Below are 22,336 nucleotides of genomic sequence, written 5' to 3'. Positions count from 1 at the left end.
CAGTGAGTCAGTGAAAATATGCAAAGACTAAAATATTACTAAGATTCTCAGTTGTTTGGCATATTTCTGTAGTTAATGTAGTTGTGAAATATTTGAAAACATTTAGAGAAATGACTGTTGATGATGCTTTTTTAGAAGACGTGTATTTTCTTTGAAGTATAAAGTTGTCCTTTTTTCTAGTTACGTCTTAGACAAAGGTGGTGAAGCAATATCAGTGTTCAGTTTTCCCTTTTTTGCCCTTCAAACAGACCTAACTCTTTAAAGATCAAAGAGCTGAGACCTCATAGCCAGATCAGACAATCACACCAAGGTTTTAAAAACAAAATTATCAGTCCTGTAGTAGAAAAAAAAAAAAAAAGAAGCCTAGGTAGCATGTAATAGAATTAATCTTATTTTATATTGGATGGGGAGTTTGGTTTCAGACTGAAAAGATTGTGACTATAGTATTCATTTTGCAATAATCGGAGCTCCTTGACAATGGGTGGTGTTAGGTGCAAGGGGTATTCAGCAATAAGAAATGTATTGATTCAAATAAATAATTGCATGTGTCTTGAAAATAATAGTACTTTCTTGATTGAAGGTGCTTAAGATTTGAATTTTGCTTATAGCCACTCTTCAAAAAGACAGTGGAAGTAGAAAAATATGAACAGAACAAATTCCACATGAAAGAAAGCTAAACAGGCAAACAAAACTTTTCCTCATTGGAAATTTGTTTGTTCCATTTGCCTCTTCTAAAAGGCAGCCAGTAAATAGGAATCACAAAGTATGAGTTTCTTAGAAGAATAAATCTAGCAATTAATTATATGTCAAGGCAAAAGAATCAAAAAACTGCTTATGCCCATTGCCAGTCATTCACTCCCTGTCAGTAGTAGTTCACATCTTTCCTGGGATGGCATCCAACCACAGTGGCATCTAAAATATAGCAGGCTATATTGTTACAGTTGGAGGTGAAATTGAAAGTTGCACCAAACAGAAGTGACAAATTCACATTGCTCAGTGTTGCCTAGCAATAAGAGATGAGTTTGTTATGAACACTTGACTCTATATCCATCGCAAGGAGGCTTTGTATTCACACCAAAATGCCACTAGTCTTACAGGCAAAAGGGGCAAAAATAGGGTGGGCAGGAGGGAACAATTACAGCAGTTGTAAGTAGTTCTGTATCCAGTTGAAGTCTTTGAGATTGGCCAGGTAGCTTGTTACAGACCTTAATTGTGCTTTTGAATGCCCTTAGTAGTTCTGTTTCATTAGTAATGGCTTGTAGTTCAGGCACTGCAAATGAAATCTTTACTGAATGTTCCCAAGAACTGCTCAGTAGTTGTTTTCATTGTGCAGAGCCTTCCATTTGCTTCTGCTCTATTTTCTTATTTTCTTTTTTTTTTTTTTAATAGGAAAAGGACAAGTCATCAGGGAGCTTTTTCCTCCTCAAGGTATCCTTGAAGACCTTACTGGATACCCACTCACATATTTAAGCACATAATCAATTTTAAAAATCAATGGAATAGTTTCTATTAAACTGGCCCCCCCTCCAATAACTGATCTGTTTCTGTGTTTTTATGCCATCTGCATTTTTGACAACTGAATATTTTTGACAGCATGGTCCATTGTGTCCAAGTTCACATCATTTTTTTTTCTCTCTTTTTTTAAAACATCATATGACTACATATGTAATAAGAAAATGGGTTATATCACACATTTTGCTGTACAGATTTGGGTTCACAGTGGATTTTCTGAACTGACAAAAATTGTACAAGAAGTATTTCTATTATAAGAGTGCATTTATTTTATAGACATGGTAGATTAATGAAATGCTATGTAAATACATTGAAAATACAAAACAGTTGTGATTTTAAGAAGCTTTAGAAACAAAAAAATAAGGATGCAATTTAGAGATTATATAGTTTAGGTAAAATAGAATAAAATATACATAAAAATGTGTTCTCTTGTGAAATATTTAATTAAAAATGCTAGTGCAGACTTACCTCCTTAGCTTATATGTTCATCTAGCCAAATTAACTGAATGTATGAAAATTTGAGAGTATAATTTTTATATTTTGTGTGCAAAAATGCAGCTATTGTCTCAAATTGTGACTTAGGTAGTAAGCATTGAAGGTACAAAACTGAGGTACTTGCATTTTGTAAATGTTTTTGTAAAAGCCTTTAGTAACTTTGGTCCTTTCTTTATTTCAGATTCAACGTGTTGCAAACATATTCCACCTGTTACAACAATCTGGCATATTACTTCCTTGATACGTGATGATACAATACCTCTCAGGTTTGCTGAGTAGCAAAGAGAAATGTAAGCAAATGAAAAGGTTTTCCACTTTCACAGTTTTTTTCTGCTTGGGGTTCTGTTTGTCTGAGAACCGTATGAATAGAAGCCATATTTTATAGTATTTCTTTAACCTCTGCCATCTGGTGTAGGTTAGTTTTTCCACTGCCAACATATCCTAGAGGCCCCAGTACCAAAATGTTTAATTTTTAAGTAAACATTTGGACTTTATAAATCCAGTTTAAAAAAAAAGAACATTATTTTTTTAAACTTTATACTACGTTTGCCACTACTGATGACATTAATAAACACACAGACAGGTATATGGGTTTAAAGGCTTCTGGCCACAACTTTTCCGTAGCCAACCTCTGGAGATGTCAGGTCACCTGGTATCTTTAATCACCCAGTCATGCTCAGTTGTCAGGAAGGGACTTGAATATTCCCTACTGACCTAAAGCCTGAAGTTGTGTCAAGGGATTTGCACCACCACAGCCAAAGCTTTCCAAATCAAGTATGATTTCAGGCAAATAATACTCACCCATGCCAAAGCCAGAGCTTTAAATTTTTATTTTTTAAAAATTTAAACAAAAGTCATTTTGCTGCATCAAGAGAGTATTGGTTGCTACAAAAGAATTTAGGCAAGTAACTAACCACTTAACAAAACCAAAGAATGTAATAACCATATCTCTAGAAACTTCCTTATGTCTGAGGAAGAATAAAACCACAAAAATCATGTGCCAGATTTCTCTCTACCAAGAGGATAAAGTCCTTTTTAAACTTACAAAAGTATAGTGTTCCACTTTGTACTAGGTAGCAAATGATCAGATTTCAGTTTGAAAAAATGCAGTGCTGTTGATTGTCCCAAGCTGATTATTAGTCAGAGTGAAAAGTTGAAAACTCCTTGCTTGTGCTGAGCATGGGCAGGCAGACTGAATTACCTTAATCAGTATAGTATTCTTCAGAGACAAACAGTCACCAGGTAAAAGACACATAAATGATATGGATGCACAGATTATAGAGGAAAACATTTAAAGCTGTGTATAGGCAAGTTCTGAAGGGTAAATAAAAGATAAATAACTAGTGTCTTCTTACTTAATATTGATTTAGGGAAAGTTCTGAAAAAAAAAATAGGAATTTCCACTTCTTTACATGCCCACCTGATTAAATTTTTGTGTGGATGTGTGTTTTTCCCTAAATTCTAAAATATCAAGGATATTGAAGGTTTGCCACCTTCACCTGATGCACTGCCTAATCCTGATGAGTATTCAGAAACATTTCTGGCATGAAATTAATTTTTAATGAAAATTCAGAAATGGTCTTCACTTAGTGTTTATTGAGTTTTAAATGAAACAAGTCTTAAAAATAGGGAACAATAAATTAATTAGACATAGCTCTTTTTTTGAGCACTGAGCTATTGTGCAAAAGTTATACCCATTTAAATGAATTTAGAATTTGATTAGTTTAATCAGTGTGATTTGGTAATGAAGATTCATGGTATTTGTGAATTTAAATGATAATTGTTCTGGGGATAATTCTTCTTACTGGACAGTATGGATGAAGAGATGAGGTATCCCCTTTCAGCCAGTCTGGTATGTGAAATTCAGTGCAACTTTGCAAGACCACTAATTGCATTTATTTTATTATGCTGAGTTACAAACAGCAGCATCTGGGGAGTGAACATCCTCTCTCTGCCACAGGGATAGTGACTTCTTCTGCCTGGATGGACAACTGGTTAAATTTACTCAGTATGAATCATCAGAAAAAATAGACAGTGCCCACACTGTGATTTTTTAGTCATCAGTGAAACTTGTTTGGTTTAATTTAGTAATTTTCTAATTCTAGCTTGAGACCATTTACTTTTTTCATTGTGGTTCTTAAACCTATGTTCATTGGAATGGCAGCTTAGACATGCCCTGAAAGATTTACCCCAGTATTTCTTTGTAACCATTGATTATCCCTACAAATCAGTGCTCACATTTGTGTTGTGCCTGGACTCACCCTATCCCTTCAGCACCTCTTACCAATCAGCTCATTCTCTTTGCTTTTGATTCTCAGTGAACTCTACCCTGGATGTTCTGTGCTTGGCTAGGCATTGTAAGAGTGGATTTAGCCTTAACAAACAAAGCCATCTTTTTATCTTCCTTCTTCTGCCACAGTCTTCCCTATAAACTTTTGGTCAGTGTAAGAGAATTTTTAAAAGGACTGGAGATCTCAATATTCATGCAGGTTTTTGAACATAAACACCTGTTTAAGAATTAAAATAACCAAAGTCAGAGCTCCAGCAAGGAAAAGACTAGACTTGGTTGTTGCATGTTTGGCCATTCAGTAAACATGCAGCACAGCATGTCACAACACTCTTGCTGGTTTTTTTATCAGTAATAAAAATATATAGTAAGAATCTGGGAGTAATTTTCATTAAATTATATCTTTTGGCACTTCTCTCTTAAACTGGATGTAAAATTGGTCCTAACTCACAATCTCCCCCAGAACAGATAGGAGGGGAGGAACCTCAGATTAAATACCAGCACACAGACTGAACTGATGCCCAGGTCCTGAGGGATGAGTTCTTGGCTCTGACTTTTTTCTCTTATTTTCTATTTAATAGCAACCTTCTCTTTTTTTCACTAACATAAATGCAATTTAGATTTGTCTGCACCTGGTCTACCTGCGAAGTGTGGACTTAGGGTTTCACTTGGCAGCCCCTTTCCATGTTGGGTATTTTATAATGCCATTGTGAGGCTTTAAGTAGTCTTGACATGACTGCACTGTAATCAGTCCAATAAGGAAAAAACTCTTATTATTTAAATTCTCTATAGAAGTGAATGTACCTACATTCAAAGTGGTGGTGAAGTATGTGGATTTTTATCAAGTGTAAATTAGTTTTGTGATTTATAAGATTGTTATGTTTGCTGAGTACCCAAATTCTGCCCCAATAATTACTGGGTTTTTTCAATGTGATCTGCATATAGTGTGTATATATTCCCTGATTTTATTAGGTGACATGCATGGAGAAAAAGAAGAGGTTCTCTTAATATTATGCATAACATATCCAGGAACAAGGAATAATAAACAGTCTCTGGAACTTGGCAGAAGTTTAATTCAAGGGCCATCATGGACTGGATAGTTTTGGTTTTGTGTAATAAGTAGTCAAATAACATTCAGAAATTGAAAGTGTATTTTTCTATAATACACATTTTCAAGCAGGTTTCTTGGCATGCATTTTGTTTGTACTGTGCTTGAAGTTGTTTATGGCATTAGTGGTTAGTGTGTTTGTGCATGTTTGCATTCTGTCTATTTATGAAGTATTTCACTGGTACCCTGACACAGCATGTGGTCGGTCGAAGATTATATTTGATAGTGTGTGTAGTCATGCATTTTGGTGAAAGACTTTAAAGTAAAGTGGGTTAAACCCTGGTTATCTGCAGTTATGTAAAGAGACTTATAGGTTGTATATCTTCACAGGACTTAGATACAAAAGGTACTGCACCATTTCAAAGATGAAAGAGTGAGTTGATGCCAATTTGTCCAACAATCATGGCAATTTGAGTTGCATAAAGATAGGCCAATTCTATTAATAACTGGAACATTTGTATATTTTTATTATAATAAATGTCAAAAATAATTAGCAGATGACTCATTCTATTATAATAATAACATGTGTGTAATTTTTGAAATGAACTACGGAAGCAAAAACAAACCTCTAACAGGGATAATTTAAGTCACTTCAGTCTCTAATTGACAGCTAAGTATAGGCAATACTTTCAGGACCCAGACACAGGGCTGTGAAATTAATCTGTGAATTACACTGGGCTTAGAGTGTTAGTTGATACTTTTCATGGTGTTTTGAAAGTATAAGTTGTTCAGCATGTATTTAATGACATATTACTACATAAGGAATATTACTTGCAGAAAATATAGATGCTGAGCAGCTCTATACACTTACAGACATCAGTTCTGTAAGGATTTTATGGCTGTTACAGAATAAAATATTATTGCTTTATTTGGATGCCTAACTGCAATTTTAAGAGCACTATTCTTCCTATGAATCTTGAAACTTAAGGGAAACAGAGCTGACCAATAATTATGAATTTTTTAAATAAAAATTCCACTTGTAAGTACTATTTCATTACTATTGTTAATAAAGTTCTTCATGGTAGGAAACTCCATCGTATCAGCTTTGATTTTCTTTCTTTTGGGCCAATTTACAGTTTTTTCATTGTGCTTCTTAAACCTTCTTCCGTTGGAGTGGAGAATTTTTTTTTCATACAGGTCTCTTTTTTTCCCCCACTAGAGTAATATTAGACATTTTTCTAACACTTCTTTTACATTTCTCAAGTGTGCATTTAGGAGAGCTTAAAAAAGATTTCATTAAGTTTTTCTGATTTTGAATAAGAGAATAAAATTAATGCATTACTTGAATATCATTTATGTTGTGCACAGTTTTTTATCTACTTTCTGTACATAAAATGCTATATAGCTGTATCATCTAAAACACCATGCTGTGCTGCACAACTCTAGTTTCTTTTTATGTGTAATGCTGTAACATACAGTGAGACTTTTGTTTAAGAATAGTTGTTTATGGGACTGTAAGTGAATTCAAAAGACAATAGGTAAACGTGGAATTCAGACTCTCTTAGTATTCATCCTCTGTGTAACATGTCATACCTATGTGATTCTTGAGAAGAGTAAATTCAAGCCACAGAAAATAACATTTCTATCCCTCAAGACATAGAAGCCATTCATACAGAAATGAGAAGCAAATTGTGTAAAGAAATAAACTTTAAATCTTATGAGAGTAGCAGCAGGTTCATGGTGTCAGGAAGAAAAAAAATTATGAAAAGAAGCCAAGCCTGACAAACTGAATTGTTGCTCATCTGAATGTTGTTGGACTTCATTTCACTAACAAAACAGAGTTAAAAAATGAAAAATTACAAAAAAGTCCTTCTTATCACTGTAATATACTAGTTTTAAAAGAAATGTGTATGTACTATATAAATTCATAGATCTTTGCAACTATATAGGTTTTTTCAATGTTTTAAATGTTCAGAGCAGAGAAGAGGATTTTAGTAAAAACTATATGATCATACAAAGGACAGAATTTGGTGATAACTTGTCTGGAAATGTATACAAATGCATACAAAATCAGTGTAAAAATGCAACATTTCATGTAGGAAATGGCATATTTTTGTGTATTAATATGCAATGATTTATAAAAAGTAGAATATGTATTCTATCTTATTATATAAAAAGTCTATACATAGCAAACATAGTATATGGAAGAATGCACAATTTATATATGTACATATACACATACACGTGTGTGTGTGTGTGTGTGTGTCTGTCTCCATGTCCTATTTCTGCACAGATTCCATCTTCCAGTTCATGTTTTTGTGTAAATCAGGAGTGATTTTTAGAAGTCAAGGTTTAAAATGTTGTAAGAGGTTATTGTCAAGTCCATTATATATAATTGACATATATTAACATACATTAGATGAGCCAAGACAATACAAAACTACTCATTTTGGGCTGAGTCCAAATACTGGCTCATATGCCAACTACTTACCAGTATAATATTTAGATAATATTCTTCTGCAGACAAGTTTTTATGTTGTAAAGAGAGATCCATGTAACCTGGGAGTTCTTGAAAATAGAACTTAACTTTTATGGTATTTAAGTGTTTTAAGCATGTTAGCCTTTATATCTTCCACTTTGTGCTTTCCTTTCAGTGAGAGTACTGCTGGAACAGCAATTTATCTTCCAGGAAAATTCAGCAGATCTTTTGAGACTTAAAGCATGTAAGAAGTCAGGCAATGTCCAAGTGAGCACAATATTCACAACCCCCTTGAAAGCATTTTTAAACCCTGAGATAGAATTTTTGGGTTTGCAAACAATAATAAAATTATTGTCTAAAATTTTCCTTTTAATATATGTAAACATCCTAAGGGATTACAGATGTGTTCCGCTTCATTATATGTTTTGGCTTCAGACATCATTACCCTCTAAAAGTCACTTCAGGTCCAGGTGTGACAATTTGCTATTTAAGAAGTCAAACAGCTAGTTAATTATCCACTTAAAAAATAAAATTCTGTCCTTAAGACAAAAGGAGAAGGGCACTTTCTATGACATTTTCAATGAACTGGAACTTCTTTCTTCAAATGATATTCCAAAAACTTGCTTTTTCTCTTGGAACTGGGTCAGAGTTTTTCTAGCCTTGATAGAATTGGCATCATTTCTCGAAATCGAAATATGCCAGCCGTAGTACTTTTTCAGTAATACAGTTATCATGCAGAAAATCTTTGATAAGGCCACATATACACCATTTGTGCTATAGAGATCCATGAACCTGCAAGGTTATGTGACTGTGAGTAACCCCTGCTGCCATTTGATGTTACTAAGTCTTCAAAAATCTTGACCGTGAGACAGACTTCTTTTTCCCCCAAAGGCTTAACATTCTTTTTTGTGCTACATTTTTCAGAAGAACTCTTTGTTTGAAGAAGCTGGGCAGGGTAAAGCTGGCAGACTGGAACACTGCCCTGATGTGTTGTGACAGACATGTAATCTGCCATTTGACCACTGGTTCACACATCAGTGTTAATGTGAATGTGACACCTCTCAGCATACTGTTAATCATGCATTACTCTTCTGTCTAAAATGTGGAGATGTGGAGTAGACTTTTATTCTTTTCAGAAGACTACACAAAAAACCCTGGTGAAATGAAATTTTACAGCCATAAAAAGCAAACTGATTGACAGCTGCAAATCATAGTCACAGCAACATTGATATATACATATTTATAGATCCCTAGATTTAAAAACTAAAAAGGATCATTAGAACAGTCTGCTTAATCTAACGCACTCCCACTCTAAACAGGCAAGTAGTCAAATATGTAGTCCCATGTTGTGTGTGGAAACCTAGAAGATGACCTTCTGTGGTCCAGAAAGGAGATCAATTCAGCTTCTTTTCCTCGCTAACACTTTTACATCTCTTGGGTTTTGTTTCTTTTTCTCCTGGTGTTCCATCACCAAAGTGCCCAGGAGTTCATCTGCTTTCATTCAACTGAAATGCATGTACCAGATGGTGCAAATAGCCCAGTATATTTCAATCCTGTATCCATGTCAAAAAACAGGCAGACTGCTGCAGTTCTTGGTTGCTGCACCTCATGGTATCAAAGGCTGGCTAAGAAGAGTGACACTGCTTGACGATGAATAAGATTTTTCAGGTCTGGCAGGGAAGTTGCTTTGGAAGCTAAAATCCTGCTTCTACTCTGTAGGAGTTGCTTTTCATGATTAATTAATTGTGTTTACACTAATCTACAAAGGACGTAAAGAAATATAAAAGCAGAGATACAGAAATGTGTCTAGTTAAGACACTTTATAGTAACTGTTTCATCACCTGCATTTTAAGTATGTTATCTATTTGCTTGCTAGAATTTTAAAAGAAATAGACCTAAACCAGAAAGTTCTATGTTGTACTTTTCAACATTCTTTTACAGAAGGACCACTGAGATCTCTGTTTGCTATGTGAACAGCCTAGAACTCTGATGTCCTTAGGTCAATGAAGTTTGAAAGTATCTTGAAGGCTAGTCAGTGCCGTGAAGGTCACTAGCTGCTTTAGCACCTGCTTAGAGTTTGGCCTCAAGACTTTCAAAATATTTCCATAGTAAAGCCTTAGATATGCAAAAGCTGTAGCTCTAGAAAAATGATGATATGAGGCTTCAAAGAATGGATGGATAGTTGTTTGTCTTGGAAAACAGAAACTGGAGATAGTAGTTGAAAGCCGTTTGTGGCAAAAGTCAACATTCTCTCTGTTGGTTTTCTGACTCCTAAATGCTGTAGCAGTAACACAGGGTACAAGAAGAGGAATGCTGTCCTGTTCATTCCTCTGGCATATTACTAATCCCACAAGTAACAGAAAACTCATGTGGTACTCTCTCACACTGTGCTCTGTCACATCTACAAGAGTGTGTCTCTCTTAAGACCTAGGCAAAGTATTCCTCGGCCTGTTTGGGTTACCTGTGAATTTTTTTTTCTTAATGTTGTGTGCAAGCTAGGATATGAGAATTTTAAAACATGCTGGAAAACTCTGGTTTGACTGATTTTAGTGGTCTTTGGGATGATTTATACGTGGCTCAGGAAGGGACAGAGCTCTTTTATCTGTTTAACCTGTCAAGCTCTAAACCTTTTCTCTGTTTCTTTTTCTTTTATTGTCAAGTCTTCATTGTTCTGAATCTCTAAACATTTATGGGTTTTTTAACTACTGAAGAGACATATACGTTACTTGGAAAATTATCTTTCTTCCTGAACAAAGAATTCCACGACAGAAAGGAGTACCACAGAATAGTTCATATAGCTGAAAGACCTGTCTTGCAAGAAATTACTGTTACTTGCATGTTAATTTTGCATTACCACATGTAGTGCAGGTATTCTTGTTGCCAAATCTATGTACATGTATTTTTTTTATATTCAGAAGCTCTAGTTCACCTGCAGTCATGGTGTGGGTGGTTCTTCTCATGTGCATTGTAGTTACAGGAGTATAATTTTAAGCAGAAGTCATACTGAAAAGAATTCTTTACTTACCTAAAGGCATGTCGTAGACTAGGTAGAAACCATCAAACAGGCCATGCATAGCACCAAAATATATATAGTAGGATGAAGGTAAAAAGTTTAGACTGTCTACGTTAAAAATTCTGAACAGCAAACTAGTTGCACTAAACAACTGTATATTCTCTAAGGGGAAACATTATAGTCCAATTGCTTGAGATTTTTGAGGCCAAAGGAACAGCAAAATACATGTTGGGGAAAAAACTTGAATTGGCAGGTAGGTAGATTAGCTGACCTATTAGTTCTTTTCTATTGCAAACTTCTATGATTTTGTGTGGGGAAAATTCCTTTTCAACCCACGCTGGCAATCTGTTTATGTTCTGAAGTATGATGATTGACATCCCTTTTAACTTTTAACCTAGAGAATGTCTCTGCAAGTGTTATTCCTACATATAAATGTCTAATGCTTTTAATAAAAAAAAAAAAGTCTCTCAATTAGGGGACTGTATCCATGTGCAAATGCAGAATGGAGATCACAACAGAGTCTGAGGTGTTATCGCGGCATGGGCAGCACTCCCACTCAGGAAGGATGGGGCGTTGAGAAGGAAAAGGGAGCATTTGGGGCTTTATAGTCTAGAGAGTGAAGGCAAACAAGAGAAAAGTGGATTAAAACAGTCAGAAAGAAGGGTATAATTTTTATTGAAAGGGGGAATAGGAAGAAAAGAATAGAGGAAAATTGGAAAATTGCAAGGAATAAAAATAGAGAAGCAAGATAGGCAATGAGAGCTAATTTATGGAGTAGAAGAACCAGAAGATTAAGGATGTTCTGTTATTATTATGGTGCCAGAGTAGCTTGCTACCTATAAGCATTTACCTTTGGTTCATCTACATGCAGCCTTATTTTTTTTTCATTTCAAACAGTGTAATATTTAGTAGGCATCACTGAAGCACACTGCATGTTTTTTTGTGACAAATAGTGTATTTTACAACTAAAATTCAGCTTATCCATCTTTCCCATGAAAGTAAAACTTAAAAAAATATAGAGCATTTAGAAAACTATAGCACCCTAATAGAAAGAAGTTACATATTCTGTGAGTTTTTCCTGCGTTTTTACCCCTAAATGGGGGACTGGAGATAGATATCTGAGAGGGAAAACATTAGAAAATAAATATTTAAGGAATTATACACTAGCAAAACTTCATGGATTTAAATACTACAAAAATCCTCTTCACATGTTATGGTATTTAACTAGAGCTCATTGTAAAAAAAAAAAAAAAAAAAAAAAATTGAAGAGAATTCCAGTTAATCAAAAATATCTTTGCAATGTTACTTGTTCTGACTTAAATAAGTTTGCTGAAGCATCAACTTCATTTCTGTTGAGGACTGTAAAAAAGATTGAAGCCGGGGCCTGGAATATGAACAAACAATGCATCTAAGTTAGTGCCCCACAGAATATTTTAAAATTATTTAACACAAATCATCTCAGTGTCAACAACTCATCACAGATAAACTATCTAATTAACAGAAGCCATCATAGTATTTGAGAACTCAGTCTTGGCTCAGTTGATATACCAGAAGGGCACTCCTTGATAAGCAAAATTTATAAAGGAAGGTTTAAAAAACATTACTGCCTGAAGTAGATTCTTCTGAGTTTTAAATTAACCCTCTGCTAGGTTGGGGTTTTTAGTAGTTTGTATTTTTTTAATCTTAATGAGATAAGAAGCACAGGATGACCTCATGTTCTCAGGTATATTCCAAGCTAAGACTCTGTTACACAGTCTATTTTATGATGCAATATTTTTTCAGTGTGTCTGCCGTGAACTTGGAACCATGCCAAAAAGACAGCTCAGTTAACAAAAGTGTCCCCAGCTTTTGTAAGCACTTCTGAGATAGTTTTATCCCACTTCTTGAAAATTGCAAAGGTTGTTAAAATCCTGAGGAGATAAAACTTTACTGCAAAACACTTTTGGGCATCAAAGCGTTGGCTGGTTGTTGCAGCACCAAAACAGCCACTTACAGGAATTGTACTTATTGCAGGTGATTCACGTCCCTGCAGGAAGTCTGTGGGGAGAGAAAGATGATAATGGGATCTATGAAAATATAATATAGACCAAAAGTCACTAAAAATAGCTTGTGGGAAATACTGAAAAGAGAGATCTCTCCTAGGTCTCTTGGGTATGATGTTTATATGTGCGCAAGGAGATAATCTAGGGCAATAATATTCATTACTCTAAAACTGCTCCTGAAAGTAGTCTTTTTTACAGAGAAAATATGAAATAACACTTAGGAAGGAGTGAAGTACCGTCTTTTTTCAATCCCATCCCAGGTAGATTATTTACTACAATATTCGCCAAGTGTATGGCCGAAATAAGTAGAATTGATTTTTTTTTTTTTCTGAGCTGAAGGAGATCACACTGCTGATATCAATTCTTGGAAGAAAACAATTTATCCTTAGCTATTATATGATTCCTAGAGCATTCCTAGGTTTGAACAGCGCATTCTTTCCACCATCTTAGCAAATAACAATACTGAGTTTCCCATAGTCTTCTAAGAAAGAATTTAAAATTGCTGATAAAACAGAATAATCTACAGATGTTATTCACAAAATATTATTCTGCAGCAGAAAACATTTTAATTGTTGGTTTGACTGAGATTTATTGTCATATCTGCGGAAGTATTTAGGCATCTCTATTACCTACCTTTGCAAATTACAGCTCTAGTTTTAAAAGCAATTAATAGGAAAGTAAACAGAAAGATACACATGCATAATAATAATAATTATGATAATAATAATAAAACATATCTACATATTTTCATCAAAAACACTCAGAATTTTCAGTGGACTAATTGGAAAATGAGTTATTTTCAACAGAAAATGCTTGAAAATAAATGTTCCCTTCTTTCTTTGAAAAAATTGAATGCTATGAATTTTGAAAAGATTTCTTATGGTCATTTCATTAAAAATTCCCAGAGATGTTGAGGGAGATACTGATAATGAAAACAGTAAGTCACAGTGATCAATATAATGGTTGAAAACGTCATACAATTAATGAAATACACCAAAATTAATTTATTTTTCTTGACTTTCACTTGGCACATCAGTAGAGGTGATGTTATTTTAAGGAATATTCTGATAAGGAGCATAGCGGTAGTGACTCTTAGGAATCTGCAGGGATCATTGAACTTTAAGGGCAGGAAGCCACCTAATAGATACATAATGCATGCCAATATAATTCTGTTGCCTCTAGCAAAATAGACTGAAAAAAAGTCACAAAAGCTGTGAGCAGCTGAAGGAACATATTTGGCAAGACCAAGACAATTGACAATGTGTTTGGTCTGCCCCACTTCTGAATTTTTTTGACATTTCTCATTATATGGGTTTACACAATTTGAGCTAAAGTTTATTTAAAGTTCTTAGGAGATTTTTCCCCTGGATAACACTCCAGAGAGAATTTGTGTGTTGTTCACCACATGAACACCAAGCGTTAAGGAGCACAGCTGAATATGGATATATTGCTAAATTCATTTCTGAGTTATTTCTTTCATATTTAATGGATTCATGTGCCACTGAAGTTAAAAGCAGTGATGACAATGACATTCTTGTACATTCCTCTAAAGATGTGGAGTATCTCAGTTAAGTGTTGCAGAAATAACTCATTTTTCATTTCCCTGGCAGTTCCAGATAATGATTTCAGATCAATTCAAATTAATGGCAGCTCTTGGACTATTTTCAATGTTTAACATGCACACATATTGTTTTACCAGACAGAGATATGCACAAACTTGATGTTTTCAGATGTCTTCTCCAAGTCTAGGAAGCTACTACATATATGTCCTGTTGTCATTAACAGTTGAAGCAAGTGATGATCCTCATCACTCCACAAAAATAAAGTAATTGTTAATAAAGCCTAACTGACCTCAGTTAAATTGTTTCTATAAAAAGAATAGCAAAAACTTTTCAAAAAGCACTAATAATTCCCCCCACCCCCATGTCCCCAAAGTATCAGGCTCCACCCCTAATGTCCCTTTGCAAGAAAATGTGACAAGCTAGACATACCCAAAAAGTTTATATGAAAAGACTAATTTCAGAGAAAGATTCTTCAATAAAGAATGGAAATGACATTATTTCTCAAGTGATGATTTGGATTTACACATACTTTGCATCTATAATGAATATACACACAACAGAATGACTGGAGTCCAAAAATGTCTCTACACCATCACTGTATTTTCCTGAATTTGATACTGGCAGCATGGTGAAGCACTCTCTCATAAATGTTAGAAAATGAGATAGCTTGTGTCTGATAAATGTTAGAAAAAGGGTTAGCTTTCTTGGGGTGGTTGTATCAAATTTGGATTAACATTTTCCACTTAGCCCCTTCTGCTTCTGGAGAGGCTGACATGATTTTGTGACTATGAAAGTAACACCTTTGTCATTTTCATTGTACTTCATTTCACCTTCTCATTTGTGTCTTTTTAAAATAAGATGTCTAACTGAATACAGTAATCAATGTGCCATCGATTTATATAATGCAATTGTAATCTTCTCTTTTCTATTCTCTATTCCCTTCTTAACACAGTTTAACATCTTATTTGCTTTTTTAATCACCACTGAACAAGTCTCTTCATTGAGCTGTCTACAGTAATGCCTGGATCTTTTTTTTCCCTGAGAGGTTACAACTAATTCAGAAGACATCATTATGTATAAATACTTCAGACCATTTTCACTAATGTGTTTTTAGTGGGGGGGTCTTATCTGCTGCTCAGTTGTTCAACCAGATTTTTTTTGCAGAATTCAACTAAAGCTCTTCATAGTTCCTTAATTTAAATGATGCAAATGAATTTACAATTTCAGCTGCTGTATCACATTTAGTCTTTATCCTGTTTTCAAATTCAACATTCAGAGTGAGCAGTACTTTTGCCAAAACTGTTTTATGCAGTTAACTCTGTATTCATCATGCTGGAAACAAGAATTTTGTTGCTGTTTTGTTAGTCTATGATTATATAGCTGCGATATCAACAACCACTAAATAGGATAAACACCCAAGAAACACCTGAAAAACACCTACTGTAAAACTGTAAACCTGAGGTACATAACAGTCTAGCCATAGCTATGTGTCACAGCACTGATTTATCCTCCTAAACCAACCTTAATCATAGAACACTTGCCTCCTGTATTATGCCTGTAATTCTGTATTATCAAATTTTTAATAGTTAAGACTTCAGTAATTTACTGACTTCTGCTTTACTAAAGAGATTTTTGCTGATTTGCATGTGAATTAGTTTACAATTAAGTCACCCATGTCAAAACTACAGTGTAGTCCCTAACATTGTAGTGACTGTACAGAATGTATTGAAAGTATTTATATTTCTGGCAAGCAATGTTTTGCCTTATTGTTTTCTTGCAGAGAACCAGACATTACTGGAAATTTTTAAATACTTGTAATATTTACAAAATTATGTTCCATGATATCTCTTCTTAAAACAAATAAAAAATTAAAATAATACTGCAGGAGAGGGTTCTGACAGTTGTCATTTTCACTGCCATTTTTTGTATTTGTCTAGAGCATATAGAGATAAGAGTCTTATGCCTCTTTGTTGTAATCACATTACAATTAGTAGACAATAAACACAGGAGCTATATCTCCTATTACACCACTTTTAGGTTGCATTATATTTCTCTTTTTAAGTGTGTTAATTGTTACTGCAAGACAGCTCACTGTTAAATTATTTCCAGAAAAAAATAACTACCTGCTAATATGTATAGCAATAGTCTCAATTGTTTTAATTTTCTGCTTCTTCATAATTTAGAGACTGATGCAGTTACATCTACACATGTAACTACATTACGTTGCAGGATTTCCTAGAATTTCCCTCATTAAGTTTTATTTTTTTAAATTAAATCTCTCCATTCAGCCTTTGTGTAATAGCTAAGGGTAAAGAATCTTCAGCCTTCTCAAAAGACAAATTTTCTACTATAAACAGCATGCCGTTACAACTCAACTGATTGCAAAGAATTTGGATTGCAGTGTGATTCAAGTCTTTCATTGAACTGATATTATCCACTCAACCTCAGCAATACCTTAGAGAAATACAAAGCAGAGTAACTGTCTTTTATATTGTACTCTCTCAGTGCAAGAATAATAGACATGCCATGAACATTGCAGAGGTGTCACATTAGCTGCTGAACTAAATAGTGTGAAGGAAAGGGAACTCATTGTTAATTTTTTACAAGGATGGAATAGATGAACGTTGCTTACAAATGAGCTTTATTTAGTTTTAAACACATTTCATGAAGTAAATAGTATATTTCCCTAATTTTCATGTCTTTTGGTATGCTTCCAAAAACTTGGAAGTGAATTAGTGTGCAATTTGCATCCAAATCTCAGCCAAGGGGATGTGGTTTATTATAATACATGGCCCTCCTAATTATTGAACAGCCCGAGAAAACTAGGCACAGTGTGCATCTGTTATTGCTTGACCACACTGCCAAACATAATTTGGCAAGCACAGAAATGTACATTGAGCAGACCTACAGTCTAATTTGCATTAGTTTGTAGTAATTATATGAAAGCTATAACTGAACCAAGCTTGTCCTCTTTTTAGAGCACATCATTCTTTTTGAAAAGAAATCTCAACCAAAAATCCAAAACAATTAAATAGCACACACATACACAATCCTGAGAAACTCCTTGTTTGCACAGTAGACTTTCACGGTATTATTTAATGATTATCCAAATGTTATTTCTGTGTATTCTGTAAAATATCAAACAAGGATTTTTTTTCCCTGCAGTTTATATAGGCTTTTCTGTGTTTTCTTTCATCCCCATTCAGAAATTTTTTATCTCTTCTGACGAATTCTAAAACCCTATACGATTTAATACCCTGTAACTGATGATTAAAGTTACTGGTGTTTTTAAATTCAATTGCTAAGGAAGAACAGGAGGAAAGTCCTGCCTTTCATAATTTGCCTTTGACCCTTTCCGTAGTAATTTAATTCAAATTCTATTCTGACTAAAATAAAAAGTCTTACTATAAGCCACTTCATGCAAAATTAATGCTGGAAAATAGTTACTCAAGCTTAGGGAAGCTGGGATGCTATGGTAAAAATACATACAGGTTTTGGCCTACAGAACTTCCAAGGGAAAAATCCTGTTTGCCCTCTTATTTTTTTTTTTAGATTATATATTCAGGTACACAGACATTATGGCTATGTATTAAAGGTGATGGGAAACCTAAACTAAATCAGTAGATGCGGAAATAAAGCAGAGCAGAAAGTATTATTGTGTAATATTTTCCAGAAATGCAGAGGCATAAAAAGATGAGAGAGTCAAATTCAATCCCCATTGAAATCAATGACAAAAGGTAATCATTCCAACAGCCACAGGATCAAGCATAGAGAGTTTTCTTTTCCTCCCCTTCTTTAAGTAAACACTGGCATTTTTCAGCTTCTCTGCAGGGGCTGGGAAGCAGAGGCACAGTCTTTTTTGTTGGTAAACAACTTGACATTTTGTAGTATTGGACTAGTCAAAGGGCTTTCAATCTAGGGTTTGAGTATTAGGAAATAACTGTATATTCACTATGTACTTGGGTATTCGCAGATAGTTGAGGGTAATTATTAGCCAGCACACCCAGAGTCAGAAACATTTACTGTGAAGTGACCATACGGAGACTATGTAAATGAGTTTCCAAGAGTGAAAATGCAATGAACTATAAAACTGAATAGAACCTGCTGAATATTGCTGAATGAGTGAACACTACCTCTACATTCTGATTAGCTGATCAAACCTATTTTCATAAAGAAAACCAACTTGCAATAAGTTAGAGGGGAAAGAAATCCCAATGAACCATTTACAAATGTCATTTTACAGTTGACCAAAACCCACTCAATTTCCTTTCGCATAGTACGTGGAAATAAAGATATGCTTGCTTATACAATGCCCCCTGAAAAACTGCTTTATTTTCTATTTTAGTTTTTAATGTATTTCTACAATAAAATGATAGTTTTCAAAAGCAAACAATTTTTTTTACTGAACCAGTCTCTTTCCACATGTATATATCCTCTCATTTCAGGGGCTGGCATAAAGCAGTGGAGAAAAGAAGCTGGGGAAGAGTGTTCTCAAGTAAAATCACACTGGTCATTATTAGTGTTTGGGGGTTTTGTTCCTTTATTCGTTTGCTTGTTTTGGTTTTTGGGTTTTTTTGTGGTTTTTGTAGGTTGTTTGGGGAGGTTTTAAAGGTTTTTTTTTTGCTTTCTTTTGTTTAGCAATGAGATAACTAAATAAAACCCATTTGCTGATTAGTAGCTGCTGCTGCTGAAATACAAGTAGTAGATGTGGGTAACAGTGCAGAGTTGTTTTCTCTTTGTTTTATGTTTTGGGGTTTCACAGATCTGAGAATACTACACATATTTGCACAGGGAGGCCCAGGAATAAAATATCTGTTCTCAGAGGTCCTTTCTGTTAGAGGAATAGTTCCACATAGGAATTGGTTTTATTATTGTTTGGGTATCTCACCAGAAGGTGCTTTGACACTTTGCATAGTCATTCTTTAATACACATAAAAGTTTTCCACTTTAATACACGTGCAAAGTTTTCCATGCTGCAGGTTCCTTATGAAAAGGGATTTGACATGTCTGGTTTTAAGATTATTTTCTTGTCTAAAAGTCATGTTCATGATGATGACCAAATGAAAATCACTTTGTTTTCAGAACAAGAAAATTCTGCAATACTCAAAGGATGGCATATAATTAATAATTTTGAAATGAAATTATTTTTCTCCCTCTGTCTTAGTTGATTTTCCACATTTATTTTTACTCAGTCGCATTCATCCAACTTCCAAATTTTTCAGAGAGTGTGAGTTACGTTCCCCCTCTGAACCACAAGAATAGCCACTCAACTGCATTCTCTTCTTACATTGTAGATACCTTAAGGTATCGTGTTGAAACCATAGTTTTGAAGATACACAAAACACTTTCTCTTAGTGAAAGTCTGCACAGATCTATCTATGTGCTACAGTATAGGTACAGGCATTTCCTATAAAGAAACTGATGGGCTTGTAATGGTGCATGAATTATGTCTGTGGATCTCTTGGAAACAGATGTCATGAAAACTTCATGCAAAGTAATTTGTAATTTGTAATTTTCAACTCATTTTCAACTTTTGCAAGTTACTGCAGCATAGTTTGATCTCTAGTCATTTCCAGCTGCACAATTAGAACTGGTGTCACTACTTAGAGCCTTTTGAACAAGCTGGTGGGCTTAAAGCCATATAGAAGACAATTTGAAGCCTCCCAAGGAAGGCTAAGCCTAGACTTAGTTAAGGAAGTCAGCTTTAAAAGTTTGGCATGAGTGAAGGCTTTATGTCTGTGGAGCAGTTTAAGCCTCCTAACAGCTCACTGCAACAAGAGAGTACCATGCAGAGAGTGATAAGAAAGACAAGGAGGAAGGGCTTGCATTTTTTTCCCAGGATAACTCCTCTTGTCTTTCTTTCCTTCCTCTTCAAATAATTTCTTACTGGATTCCCAAGCAAAAGAAAATTTTCTCCTTAAAAAATGTCTCTAAGGAATACAGCTTGCAGTCAGCAGTCACACTTGCTTTAATTTTTATTTTTCATTGAAGGTTTCTACTGAAAATGTATATAACTGCTTGTTCTTATCTTAATGTCTGTATTTAACTTTTGTCCTGTTTACAGGCCCAGCTTCAATCCTCTTAGTTACCTAAGAATAAATCTTGCCTTGATTTTTTAATGCTATCTTTTTTCCATCCCTGCCATGTATAGTCTTTTTTCCATCAGCCATGAAGATTACCTGCATCAATGAGGCTTTCAGTATACCTGCTTATCCCAGTCTTCTTCAGAACGTGTTTAGCAGCACCAGAGCACACTCAGTGACTCTACTGAGCTGTGAAAGGAGTATTAGGGTGAATTTACCAGGCTTAAGCAAGATAAATGGAATAAAATAAGGTGTAGACAGACATGGCTGTGTAGAATATAAGTAAACAGATTTTGGTCTCTGGAAGTAAAAAGAATGCAGTTAACATTATTTTTGCTACAATACTGCAGAAAAGACTGACTATGTCAAAGGGCTAAAAATCTAACGAACCACTTTTGGAATTCCCACTTGAAGAATATTTTAGCTCCTGTAGGATTTCATTCTGTTCATTGTGTGTATTTATATGTCCTACAGGTTCTAACAAAAAATTTACAGAAATTCCTAGGTTATCCTGACTATTAGAACTACATAAAACTCAAGCACAAAATTTTATCTAATATCTTTTTCCCTGAGCCAAGTAAGGCACCACTCAGGAACCATCTATCTAAACTATCCAAACCCTACTGGCAAGGAAGTGCTATGCAATGTTTCACATTTAATATGAGTTATCAGAAAAGGGAAGTTCCCACATTTTATCTTGGGCAACAAATTTTATATCAGCTTTGGATTAGTCAAGGAGGTCTTTCAGCGAAAAAAAAAAATCCATTTCTTTTTCAGATAATGCAGGCAGTGTACGGTGTATATTACTGAGTTATTTTTTTCCAGGAGTTAATCCCCTCAGTGTCAGAAAAAAATATAAAACTAAAATCTTTATTTCTTGGTCTGTCTTTAGCTTTTAGCGACTTGCTCAGGTTTTTTTGCTAGATGAAACAGCTGTTTCATACCTGGCAATTACACATCCAAATCAGTTGTCCTTTATGAACTAAGCAGTTCCTAAATGTACTACGTGAGAATAGTTTTCTAGTTTAATGACACCAATTGTCTGATAGAAAAAAATCAACATGAAAAACTATTTTGTTAATGTTACTTTTTTTTCATATAAATTTTCCATAACCAGACTAGAAATTTAAAATATTTACCCTTCTCACTCTAAGATGACTTATGCATGTTTTCCACAAAGACTATTTGGTCTTGATATAGCATACAAAGAAGAGAGTGATTAAGTAAAAAAAAAAAATCTTGTGTGTGACTAATATAAACAATACATTGTCATTTGTACCAAGAAAATTTATTTCTTAATGTATTTCTTTTTAATATCATGCATAAGTTTATACACTGAGCCAATTTAATTTGGTTCTGCCTTTTTTAGAAAGATTTAAAATAAAAAATATTACTTTTCACAGGCATTGAAGGAAATACAAAAATAAAATGCAAGGTACTTTCAGATTTTGTGAGTATAGAACTGTGGAAAGAATATTCCAATGTGAACAGCCGGTAATTAGCAAAATGAAAATAATACTGAAATAAAAAGGAAATAATTAGTACTTGGAAATAATATACTTTCATGTTAATACATGTGATTTCTCCTTACATTTTGTCAATATAATGGCACATGTGAGCCTGTGGTTTACCTTGGCTAGCAACACTGAAGTGAAATTTGTCTTCTTGTTTTCAGTAATTTATAAAAGTTTACATCGCTTGATATAAAATACATCATTTCTCAGCAGTGAAAGACATAGCCTGAATCTTCAGACAGTGTGAAACAATAGCTCTAAGGAAAATGTAAATTCACTTCTGTGGTGTTATAATTCTGAC

At 34.3% G+C, this 22,336-nt stretch overlaps 1 long non-coding RNA gene across 1 annotated transcript in view; it reads left to right on the top strand.

Moving 5' to 3' along the window:
• Window positions 1-22,336, top strand: part of LOC146767345 (uncharacterized) — a 108,819-nt gene that overhangs the window by 10,261 nt on the left and 76,222 nt on the right. Inside the window, exons 3-4 of the long non-coding RNA XR_014955606.1 lie at window positions 1,390-1,428; window positions 2,189-2,297. This is a non-coding gene — a long non-coding RNA (uncharacterized LOC146767345). The remainder of the gene's footprint in view (window positions 1-1,389; window positions 1,429-2,188; window positions 2,298-22,336) is intronic.

The sequence above is a fragment of the Lonchura striata genome, chromosome 5 (genome assembly GCF_050655825.1).
Source record: "Lonchura striata isolate lonStrDom1 chromosome 5, ASM5065582v1, whole genome shotgun sequence".
NCBI classification, from domain to species: domain Eukaryota; kingdom Metazoa; phylum Chordata; class Aves; order Passeriformes; family Estrildidae; genus Lonchura; species Lonchura striata.
This window is presented reverse-complemented; position numbering and strand designations above follow the sequence as displayed.